The sequence below is a fragment of the Myotis nattereri genome, assembly GCF_964212035.1.
Source record: "Myotis nattereri genome assembly, chromosome: 1".
Classification (NCBI taxonomy): Eukaryota; Metazoa; Chordata; class Mammalia; order Chiroptera; family Vespertilionidae; genus Myotis; species Myotis nattereri.
In genome coordinates, this window is record NC_138075.1 from 101960820 (window position 1) to 101973001 (window position 12182).

Sequence of the window (12182 nt, forward strand, 5' to 3'; positions counted from 1 at the left end):
TCTAATAATAGGCAAACATGGTAATTGACCGTACCTTCGCTATGCCTCCCATCTGCCAATCAGTGCGATATGCAAATTAACTGTCAACAAAGATGGCGGTTAATTTGCATACTGCAGGCAGGGCAGGCCAACACAAGCTGCCAGCTGGGACCCCCGTGTGTGGCCCTGGGTGGCGGGGCTTGGCAGCAGGAATGCACTGCCTAAGCCCCGCCCCCAGCCGGGACCCCCGTGTGTGGCCCTGGGCGGTGGGACCCTGCGGCCATGATCATGATTGGAAACCAGGCCCCAGGCAAGGCGGCACCCCGGGACCCAGGAGCCGCCTTGCCTGCGGACCGTGATCGTGATCGGAAAGCCTGGCCACAGGCAAGGCAGCACCCCAGGACCCAGGAGCCACCGTTCCTGCGGCCTGTGATCCTGATGGTGATCAGAAAGCCTGGCCGCAGGCAAGGCAGCACCCTGGGACCCAGGAACCGCCTTGCCTGTGGCTCATGATCATGATCAGAAAGCCTGGCTGCAGGCAAGGTGGCACCCCAGGACCCAGGAGCCCATCAGCAAGGTCTGCAGGTGAAGCAGCAATCAAGCTATGAGGGGGAAGGTGGGGGGCAGAAGGAGCTAAAGGATCAGCTCTGGCCTGAGACTGAAGACTCCCACCGGAGTGCGGAGCAAAGACTGAAGGCTCCAGCTGCAGCAAAGACTGCGTCCAGAGTGAAGATGGAAGGCAGTGACCAGAGTGAAGGTCTGGTTCCTGAGTGCCAAAGGAAAACTGATGCTGGCAGCAAGGGAAAAGAAGGCCTATTGCACTAATCTTCGTGCAATAGGCCTCTAGTATATATATAAATATATATATTTAGATGTTCCTGTATTGGGTGCATCTATGTTTACCAGAGTTATAGCCTCTTGTTGTATTGATCCCTTTAGTATTATAAAGTAACCTTATTTATCTCTTGTTATACCTTGTTATGGCCTTCACTTTTAGTTCTATTCTATCATATATAAGTATTGCTACCTCAGCTTTTTTTCATTTCCATTTTGCTTAAAAATTTTTCCCCATTCCTTCCTTTTCAGTCTGTGTGAATTCTTTGTTCTAAAGTATGTCTCTTGTAGACAGCATATATATGGGTCATGTTTTTTATCCATTCAGCTACTTTATGTCTTTTAATTGGAGCATTTAATCATTTATGTTTAAGGTTATTATTGACAGCTTCTTGTTTGATGCCATTTTTATGTGTTCCTTCTTCCCTTTCTATTTTTTCTTTTTACAAGTCCCTTTAGGATTTCTTCCATTCCTGGTTTTGTGGTAATAAACTCCTTTAGCCTTTTTTTGTCCATAAAGCTCCTAATTTCACCTTCAATTTTGAATGATAGCCTTACTGGATAGAATATTTTTGGGTTCAGTCCCTTGCTTGGCATCACTTTGTGGACTTCATTCCATTCCCTTTTGGCTAATGTGTTTCTGTTGAGAAATCAGTTCATAGTCTAATGGGAGTTCCCTTATATGTAACTTTCTGTCTCTCTCTGACAACCTTTAAGATTCTTTCTTTGTTGTTAATGTTTGCCAATTTAATTACGGTATATCTTGGAGTCAGTCTTTTTTGTTCATCTTTTTTGGGACTCTGTGCTTCTTGGACTTATGTGAGTTTTTTCTCCCCTAAGTCAGGAAAGTTTTCTGTCATTATTCCTTCACATAGGTTTTTCTATTCCTTGCCCATCTTCCTGTCTTTCTGGCACCCCTATTATGAGAATGCTATTTTGTTTCGTGTTATCCCCAAGCTCCCTTAGACTCTCCTCCTGCTTTTTTAAAATATATTTTATTGATTTTTTACAGAGAGGAAGGGAGAGGGATAGAGAGTTAGAAACATCGATGAGAGAGAAACATCGATCAGCTACCTTCTGCACACCCCCAACTGGGGATGTGCCCACAATAAAGGTACATGCCCATGACCAGAATCAAACCTGGGACCCTTCAGTCCACAGGCTCTATCCACTGAGCCAAACCGGTTAGGGCTCCTCCTGCTTTTTAAGTGGTGTGTTTTTTTTTCTAGTTGCTGCTCTGCTTGGGTGTTTTTTCTTACCTTATCTTCTAACTTGCTGATTTGGTCCTCAGCTTCTTCTCTTCTACTGTTGAAACCTTCCATTGTGTTCTTAATTGCAGCTATGTCATTCTTCATTTCCTCTTGATTCTTACACGTGTTGGTGAATTTCTCATCTAAACATTTGAGCATCCTTATAACCATTACTCTGAATTCTTTCTCTGACAAATTGCTTGCCTTCATTTCACTTAGTTCCTTTTCTATTGATTCCTACTTTTCTTTCATTTGGGGGTTGTTTCTTTGCCTCCTCACTTTTCCTGTTCCTTTGTATTTTTCCTTTGTATTTTTCCTTTGTATTAGATCAAAATGCTATGCCACCCAGAGTTTTTAATTGGTCTTATGTAGTAGACATTTTGTGGGATCCAGAGGTGGGGTCTCTCAGGTCTCCTGTGTTGGGTGTTCTAGGGAGGTCCCCTACTTGATATATTTGTGTTCTCCTGATGTAGTTGGGTCTTGAATGTTATTGTTCCATTCGTGAATGGAGTCTTCTCTCAGGGTTTCTGTTTATGTGGTTCACTTCCTTCCATGTCATGCCAACTGTTGTAGAGGTGCTGACTGAGCAGCAAAAGGTACCACATGACAAGACATGACACAGAAGGAAAATAACATGAATGTACACAAGACCCCTATAACCCAAGTAAAAGTGACCACCAGAGAAAAGAGAATTATGAATGTTAAAAGTGAACAATAAGAATAGGGAAGAATCAGGGGGAAAAAAAGAGGGAAAAGAAAAAAAAATGGGGATAACACAAAACAAACAAATAAACCAAAAAGCACAAATAAAAAACAACAAAAAAGGGAGAGGGGTGGCAGGATCTTTAGATACAGAGCCTAAATAAAGAAAATAAGGTTAAGGAATTATATGACTAGGGAAAGGACCATGTTTTAGAATAGATGAATGAGAAAAGAAATGAGAAGACAAAAAGAAAAAGTAAAAGAAAAATTTTTTAAGGGGAACATAGGAGAGAGCAGATAGGCCTAAATTTAAGAAGTGAAACAAATTAAAAAATTAAGAGAAGAATAGGGGAAGAGAAAAAAGGAGTAATGAAGAAAAAAAGAGAGAAGGGGAAATGGGGTAGGATCAGGGAAGAGGAAATTAGATATATGAATAAACCAACAGAGACTAGAATAATAACATCAATAAAGCAGATAAATTAGATCATTTTTTAAAAGGAGAGAAAGAAGAAAGGAAAGAGAAAAACTAAAACAGAGAAATGAGAAGAAAAGAGAATAAAAAAGAGAATAAAGAAAGAAAAAGATGCAAAAATGAAAAATAAGAATAGAATAATAATAAACAATATTTTTAAAAAATTAAAAAGTGAAGTGTCATTCGCTTCAACTGAGTTTTAATGCCCCACTGGAGCTGGTTTAGGACCCCACTCTTCTGTTGGTCTGCCAATTCTGGGCTTCCTGTTTGTTACTTGTGTGCTAAACTCTGTCAGGCACTGTCTTTGGCTTTTAGAAACCTGCTTGAAGCTCCTAGCAATCCACTGGGTCCTCTGCTTGTGTCTGTCTCCACAGGCCTTGGCTGAAAGCAGGCAGGGCCAATTTTCCCTCTTTGCCTGTCTTCCAGCTGTCAATCTTAATCACTCAAGCATCTGTTTCTGGCAGGTCTCTAGGTGGGGTTGATGCTATCTTGCTTTCAGGGAATAAGATGGATTTTTTTTTCTATCCCAGAGCTACTCCCCTATAAGTGACCCAAAATATTACTCTGGCCTTGGTTGGTCAGAGATCCTTGTATGGAGACCAGTGGGATTGACTGGCAACCTGGGGTTTTTATAGACTAGTTCCCAGTCACTGAGGGCTCCTTTAGACTATTCAGACTGGTAAGCTTGGCCTCTGCCTTTGTTCCCTCTGTTAAACTCAAATGCAGGGTGTGGAGGCTGAATTACCTGCCCTGAGGCTAGTGGGAGATGCTAGCTTTTTTAGGGGGAAATGGCCACTTAGGTTTGGAAGCCTAAGTACATCCCAATGCAGGACTACTGGCCACATCTCCCTGCCCTGCTTCCCTTCGCTGTCTCTCCTCAGGCACCTCAACTCTATGCCTCCCTCCCTGCACCAAAACCTTGGGTGAATGGTTGCAATCGAAAAGTCCTGTGTTCTGGGTTTAGAGAATAAACACAAAACAAAACAAAAACAGGAAAGGAACCACAGCTTTCTACTACCAAACTACTTTCCAGCACCAAACTACTTTCCCCTCGCAGCGCAGCACTGCTTTTCAGGCAGCCAGCAGCCCTGTGGCTTCTCCTTTTCACACCTGCCGCCAAATGATGTGGCTCTGGTGCTTAGCCTGGGCCCGGCTTCTATTTTACTGAGGGAACTGATATGCCCATAACTCAGTTTTCTCGTCTACTTCGCCCAGCCACTCCTTTCAAGCCCAAATCAGCCTTCCTGCCAGTCTCCAGGAATCTTCTGCCCTTCTTTGTTGTGAGTTGTCTCCCCAGCTGTGCTCAATTTGTTCTATATTCAGCTTTTAATACCAAGATCTACAATATATCTTCATGAAAACAATCTAGCTTTCATGCTTTCATGAAAATAAGATAAAAAATAAACAAGTTCAACAGTATGGGGCCATTATATTAACATACAAGTTTTTATGACTTAAAAATTCTCTGCAACTTTTACTCTTTTTTAAAAAATATATTTTATTGATTTTTGACAGAGAGGAGGGGAGAGGGATAGAGAGATAGAAACATTGATGAGAGAGAAACATCGATCAGCTGCCTTCTGCACATTCCCCACTGGGGATGTGCCCGCAACCAAGGTACATGCCCTTGACTGGAATCAAACCTGGGACCCTTCAGTCCGCAGGCCAACACTCCATCCACTGAGCCAAACCGGTCAGGGCAACTTTTACTCTTATATGACAAATGTGAAAAGGTAGCTTGGAGTCATGGCTTCTGAAATACATTGTGTCCACAATATTTTATTTTCTTAATAACTACCTCCAACTAAATCTCTCAGCCTGTGACTTCAGTTTAATCTCTAGCTAATGATTAAATAATAGGTGACTTATAATTCTTTATTTAAATGGATATGTTCCATAATAGCACATGTCACTTTAGTAATAAATGGACTTATGAAAAAAATCTAACCAACACTGATTGAATGGGTGGGGAAAGTAAATGGTTTATGCATAGAATTTTGATCTCCAAAATGTATGTATTCTTCTACATGTAAAGTATAGATAAATTATAGAAATGAATATTTTGGTTTGAGCAAAGATCAAAATTAAGGCAGATGCTGAGAATAGATATTCTTTCCTCAGACAGAAACCATGTATGCTACCTTCCAGATAAGAAAACAACAATAGCAAGAACAGTGCAAGCTTTGCCATTAATTATTCTAATTTACCTAAAAAATGGAAAAAGGAATTTTGTGTATCTACATTGTCAAATATTAACAAACTACTTCATCAAAATTATACAAAAGTAGCTTCCTCAACCAGAAGGGAGAAAACTCTACATGAATTTGAAAGAATTGTACATATCAGTGACCTAAAGCAATAAGCAACATTTCCTATAGAAAATATTTGGCAAGAGAGAAAGAAAATTACAGTTAACATCAATAGGATTTTCTACCATCTTACCCCACCCCAGAGAGAACCGATTTGACAATCATTCACAGATGACAGAGCCTTTATGGAAGTCCAGAAGCCTGGTAGAGAAGTAAAAGCACACTGTTGGAGAAAAATATCTGAGATTGAATGCATTGAAGGGGTAAGAGTTACAGTTTAACTTTGCCTGCATCATTTCTCCCCCTGGAAATATATCTCAATGCCATGACAGCAGTTCTCATCCCATAATTTCTCCTATGGGGAAAGTGAGGGCATGTGAGTGCGCACCTAGCAATTCTAGCCCATTTTTATCTTTCCCATTCAGAGGGCTGAGTTACAAGCTGCATGACTGAGAGACTGCAAGTGGCTGAGAGAACAACAGCCACAGCATAAAATGGAATGTTTAAAGGGATGTGAATACTGGTAATTATATCCAAAAACATGAGAGGCTCATCAGGAGGTTTGCACATCAGCTGCTGCAAACACCATGTGTGTAGCCCCACAAACTGGCCCACAGGCACCCCTTTCGAATTCTATATGCCTCACACATACAAATCCCCACCCTATAGATGTTGTTACTATTGTTGTTTTCTTTTCTTATCTGGTTCCCTATGTGTTCTCCTATTGGCAGAAAGAGTGAGCTTTAATAGACAGCTATTACACATAGAAAATGGGCCTGATTTGCTAACATGGGAGAAACCACAAATTTGAGCACTTAGCACCACTTAGATAAAGCAAAAGGGAAGCTGTCAACAATGAGCCTGCTTTACAGAACAGAGGAAAGGCATATACAAGTTGTAAAATTCTGTTACAAAAGAGCCAAGAAGTGTAGAGCAGTGTTACCCATAGAAAGGGTATAAGAAAGCCACACAATCCCTAACAGGGATGACAGAAGGATTTCTCTCCAGAAACCAGTGAGTAAAGCCTGGAGGAGGAACCTGCTTCTAAAATGCAAACAACAATGCGGTACCATCCCCCACCTGTCAGAATGACTACCATCAACATATCAACAAATGACAAATGCTGGCGAGGATGCAGAGAAAAAGGAACACTTGTGCACTGCTGGTGGGGAGGCAGACTGGTGCAGCCACTGTGGAAAACAGTATGGAGTTTCCTCAAAAAACTAAAAATGGAACTTCCATTTGACCCAGTGATCCCACTTCTAAGAATATATCCCAAGAAACCAGAAAACCAATCAGAAAGGATATATGCACCCCTATGTTCATAGCAGCACAATTCACCATAGCTAAGCTTTGGAATCAGCCTAAGTGCCCACCAGCAGATGAGTGGATTAAAAATCTTTGGCACATCTATGCAATGGAATACTATGCCGCAGTAAAGGAAGAAACTCCTACCATTTGCAACAGCATGGATGGAGAAGGAGAGCATTATGCTAAATGAAATAAATCAGTCAGAGAAAGATAAATATCACATGATCTCAATCATTTGTGGACTATAATGAACAACATAAACTGATGAGCAAAAACAGATTTAGAGACATAGAAGCATCGATTAGATGCTCAAACCACAGAGAGAAGGTAGGGGAGGGGAGGGGTAAGGGGGAGGGATCAACCAAAGGACTTGTATGCATGCATATAAGCATAAGCTATGGACGCAGACAACAGGGGGTGAGGGTGAGGGCAAGACTGGGGGGATGAGGGGACAATGGAGGGATAAAGACACATTTGTAATACCTTAATCAATAAAAAGTTAAAAAATAAAATGCAATTATTGCAGTATAGGACATGAAGGAACATGAAAACATGTTTTCATACAAGAGATACAATACTTTCCTAATAACACCCAAAGAAATGGATATTTGTGATTTAACTAATAAATAATTTAAAAATAGGTAAGCTCAGTGAACTACAGGAAAACAAGGAAAGTTCAACAAAGGCAAGAAAACAGTAAACAAAATAAGTAGACATCAAAAGAATGGTGGTGTGAGAGGCCACACTGATCTCTCCCCTAGAGGTTTCAACCATTTGAACAGGTATAATTCAACAAAGGATCACCTGCCCAATACACAAACAGGTTTGAGAGACCTGCATATTGAAACATCTAAAGGTGGGCAAGTGGGAGTGAACTCAGAAGATGGGGAAGGAGAAGAGCTAGGATAGTGCCAGGGATGCAGCCTGGAGCCCACAGCTCTGAGCTCACTGCAGGTCTCATTCCAGAGAGGGGAGGAATCAGGTTTTCATTGGAATTCCCTTCAGTCCAGCATTTGATGAAGCAGGTATTTCTTCCAGCTCAGAGAGATACAGGGAGCATTCCTGCAGGAACAAGGATAAAGCACAAAGGTGCAGTCATGATTATCTGCCAAATGCTATCGCCAAACATAAAAATAAAGCAAGTAGAGCCTGGCCATGTTCCCTCACCCACCCAGAGCTAGCAGCAGGCCTCTGAAGAAGCTATAGCAGTGAGTATTGGGTTGTAGTGAACATTATCTGCAAACCGGAGAAATAGAACTACTAAAACATTGTTTTCCCTGTGATAGAAACACTCTGGGACTAATCCTAAGGACAGGGAGAAATACAGAAGGGAAGTCTGCCAGTCACTATTACTGAGAGAACAAAGTCACAGAGGCACCAGCCAGCTTCTCCCAGGTGATGCCACCCCCACCCATCATGGCTGCACTGCTGGTAGCATCTGGTTTTAGGGAACAGCACTTTGGTATCACACATTTGGAACCCAATTTTCCATCACATCCCCATGTAGTGACAGTGCCCTGACACCAAGGTGAGCTGATCATTGAAAAGACACTCACCTTCCAAAGGGACACAGGACATCTTCCACCACACCAGAGAGATCTGAAAAGCCAAAGTAGTGCAAGAGAAACTGAAAAACATCAGCTTTGCCTTAGCCAGTTTGCTCAATGGTTAGAGCATTGGCCCACAGACTGAAGGGTCACAGCTTTGATTCACAGTTAAGGGCATGGACCTCAGTTGTAGATTTGATCCCCAGCCCTGGTCAGGGTGCATGTGAGAGGCAACCAATCCATGTGTCTCTCTCACATAGATGTTTCTCTCTCTCTCTCCCCCACCTACTCTCTCCCTTCCAATGGAAAAAATATCCTTGGATGAGGATTTAAAAAAAAAAACCACACACACACACACAAAAAAACATGTGCATCAGTGCTACATACTAGAAAATAATAAAAAGACTTCTTATCAATCTACTAGAGAAATGACACTTATACATAGATGCCAATACAGGGATATAATCCATCAAATACCATGAATAACCTAGGTAATGAGCAGCACAGAAAACAAGAAATCTCCAGAAAAATTACGCAGAATTCTGGATTGAAGTTCTGAAAAACCTCAACAAGGTATAAGAAAACACAGATAGGCAGTTTAATAAACTCAGAAATAAAATCAATGAACATCCCAGCCAGTGTTGCTCAGTGGTTAAGCATTGACATATGAACCAAGAGGTCACAGTTCAATTTCCGGTCAGGACACATGCCCAGGTTGTTGGCTTGATCCCCAGTAGGGAGCATGCAGGAAGTAGCTAATCAATGATTCTCTCTCATCATTTATGTTTGTATCTTTATCTTCCTCTTCCTTCCTCTCTGCAATAAATAAAAATATATTTTTTAAAAATTAAAATCAATGGAAAAAATGAGTACATTACCTAAGAGTTGAAACTTTAAAAAAGGCCAAATATTATTCTGGAGATGAAGAATTCAATAACAGAGATAAAGAATGAACTAGCAAACTTAAGAAATAGAGGTGGGCAGAGAAAGGAAAGGATTAGGAATGTTGAAGACAGAAATCTAGAAATAACACAGTTGAAGAGAAAGACATGACCATAAAAAAAGGAAGAACTCTGTGAGAACTATCTGACTCCATAAGAAAGATTAATATAAGAATAATAGGAAGGGAGAGGAAGATGGCTGCTGACGGGAAGGCAGACTGCAAGATAGTGTGAGAGGGAGAGAAGAAAAGGAGAGTGTGTGGACATACAGGGAGTGTATATTTGTGGGTGAGGGACAGCTATACTCCAAGGGACTGTTGGGGACTGCTGGACTCGGCTCCCCTGACCAGACAGCCTCTACTACTGCTGAACTCACTCCTGGAGCGACCAGCTCTACTGCAGAGACCTCGCCATCTTGAAGGGGAGAGTGGCTGTTATCAGAAGCCTATACATCCCGGGAATCTACAACAGCAACACCCAGGGAACAGGTGCAAACCCAGGAACATCGGATCTCTAGTAGCACGAATATGCGGATTAGGATGAGCACTGCACCTTCTCAAAGAAAGGTCACATTTCACCTGAGAAAGGAGAGAGAGCTACAAACCCAGACACCAGGAGAAGAGAGATCGTGGGGAGACAAAGAAACAGCCCGCATGTGAAAGAAAAGGAGGCCTCACCAGAAAAAAAAAAATGAAATGGAGGCAAGCAATATGTCAGAAAAAGAATTCAGAAAAATGGTCATAAGATGGATGAAAACAATGGAAGACAAATTCAACAATATGTATAAAAAACCAAGAGGAAATGAGGAAGAACCAAGAAGAAATGAAAAATGACATCGCTGCCATAAAGAATTCAATAGAAAGCATCAACGGTAGACTAGAAGAAGCAGAGGACCACATCAGTGAGCTAGAAGACAAGGTAGGAAAAAATGCCCAAGCAGAGCAACATCTAGAAAAAAAAAACTTAAAAAACAGTAGAGCCAAAGTGAACTTTGGGACAACACGAAAAGAAACAACATCCGCATAATAAGGATGCCAGAAGGAGAGAAAACTAAGCAAGGAATAGAAAACCTGTTTGAAGAAATAATGACAGAAAACTTCCCTGATATAGGGAAGAAAAAATGTACACAAATCCAAGAAGCTCACAGAGTACACAAAAAAAAATGAACCTGAAAGGACCAACGCCAAGGCACATTGTAATTAAACTGACAAACACCAACAACAAAGTAAGAATCTTAAAAGCGGCCAGAAAGAGACAGAAAGTTACCTCCAAAGGATCCCCCATAAGACTTGCAACTGATTTCTCAACAGAAACACATCAGGTCAGAAGGGAATGGAATGAAATCTGGAAAGTCATTCACAGGAAGGGACTGAATCCAAGAATACTGTACCCAGCAAGGCTATCAATCAAAATTGAGGGTGAAATCTGGAGCTTCACAGACAAAAAAGGACTAACAGAGTTTATTACCACCAAACCAGCAATCCAAGACATGCTAAAGGGTCTGCTGTAAAAAGAATAAATAGGAAGTGAAGAAGGAACACAGGCGTAAAGAATAAAAATAGCGACAAACAAGTACCTATCAACAATAACTTTAAATGTAAATGGAATAAATGCCCCAATCAAAAGACATAGGGTAGCTGAATAGATAAGAAAACATGACCCACATATCTGCTGTGTACAGGAGACCCACCTCAGAAAAAAGTACTCACACAGACTGATGGTGAAGGAATGGAAAAGGGTTTTTCAGGCAAATGGAAATGAAAAAAAAAACCTGGGGTAGCAATACTTATATCTAACAAATTAGATCTCAAAGTGAAGGACATAACAAGAGATAAAGAAGGCCACTTCATAATAATAAAGGGAGCAATTCAACAAGAAGAAATAACTCTGGTAAACATATATGCACCCAATACAGTAGCACCCAAATACATAAAAAAAACTGGAGGATATCAAGGAAAATATTGACAGCAATACAGTCAAAGTAGGGGACTTTAATACCCCACTATCTGCACTGGACAAATTCTCTAAACAAAAACTCAGCAAAGAAACATCAATCCTAAATGACACACTAGATCAGATGGATTTAATTGACATCTTCAGAACATTTCACCCAAAAGCCACAGAATATACATTCTTCTCAAGTGCACATGGGTCATTATCAAAGATAGACCATATTCGGGTCACAGGGAAAGTCTCTTCAAATTCAATAAGATAGAAATCATATCAAGCATCTTTTCAAATCACAATGGCATAAAACTAGGAATCAATGACAATAAAAACAATTAAAAAAATCAAACACCTGGAGGCTAAAAAGCATGCTATTAAACAATGACTGGGTTACCAGAGAGATCAAAAAAGATTTAAAAAGCATCAGGGCAACCAATGACTATGAAAATACAACAATCCAAAATCTATGGGACACAGTGAAAGCAGTGAGCAACAAGAAAAGCCCAGCATAAGCAGAAGGAAGGAAATAATGAAGATCAGAGCAGAGGTAAACAAAATAGAGACAAAAAAATACAAAAGATCAACAAAACCAAGACTTGGTTCTTTGAAAGGATAAACAAGATTGATGAAACTCTAGCCCCGCTCACCAAGAAGCAAAGAGAGATGACCCAAATAAACAAAATCAAAAATGAAAAAGGTGAAATAACAACCAATCCCACAGAAATACAAAGGACTATGAAAAAATACTATGAACAACTCTATTCCAACAAAAAGGACAACTTAGACGAATGGACATATTCTTAAAAAAATACAAGTTCCCAAAACTCAACCAAGAATAATCAGAAAACTTGAATAGGCCAATAACTACCAAAGAAATTGAAACAGCGATC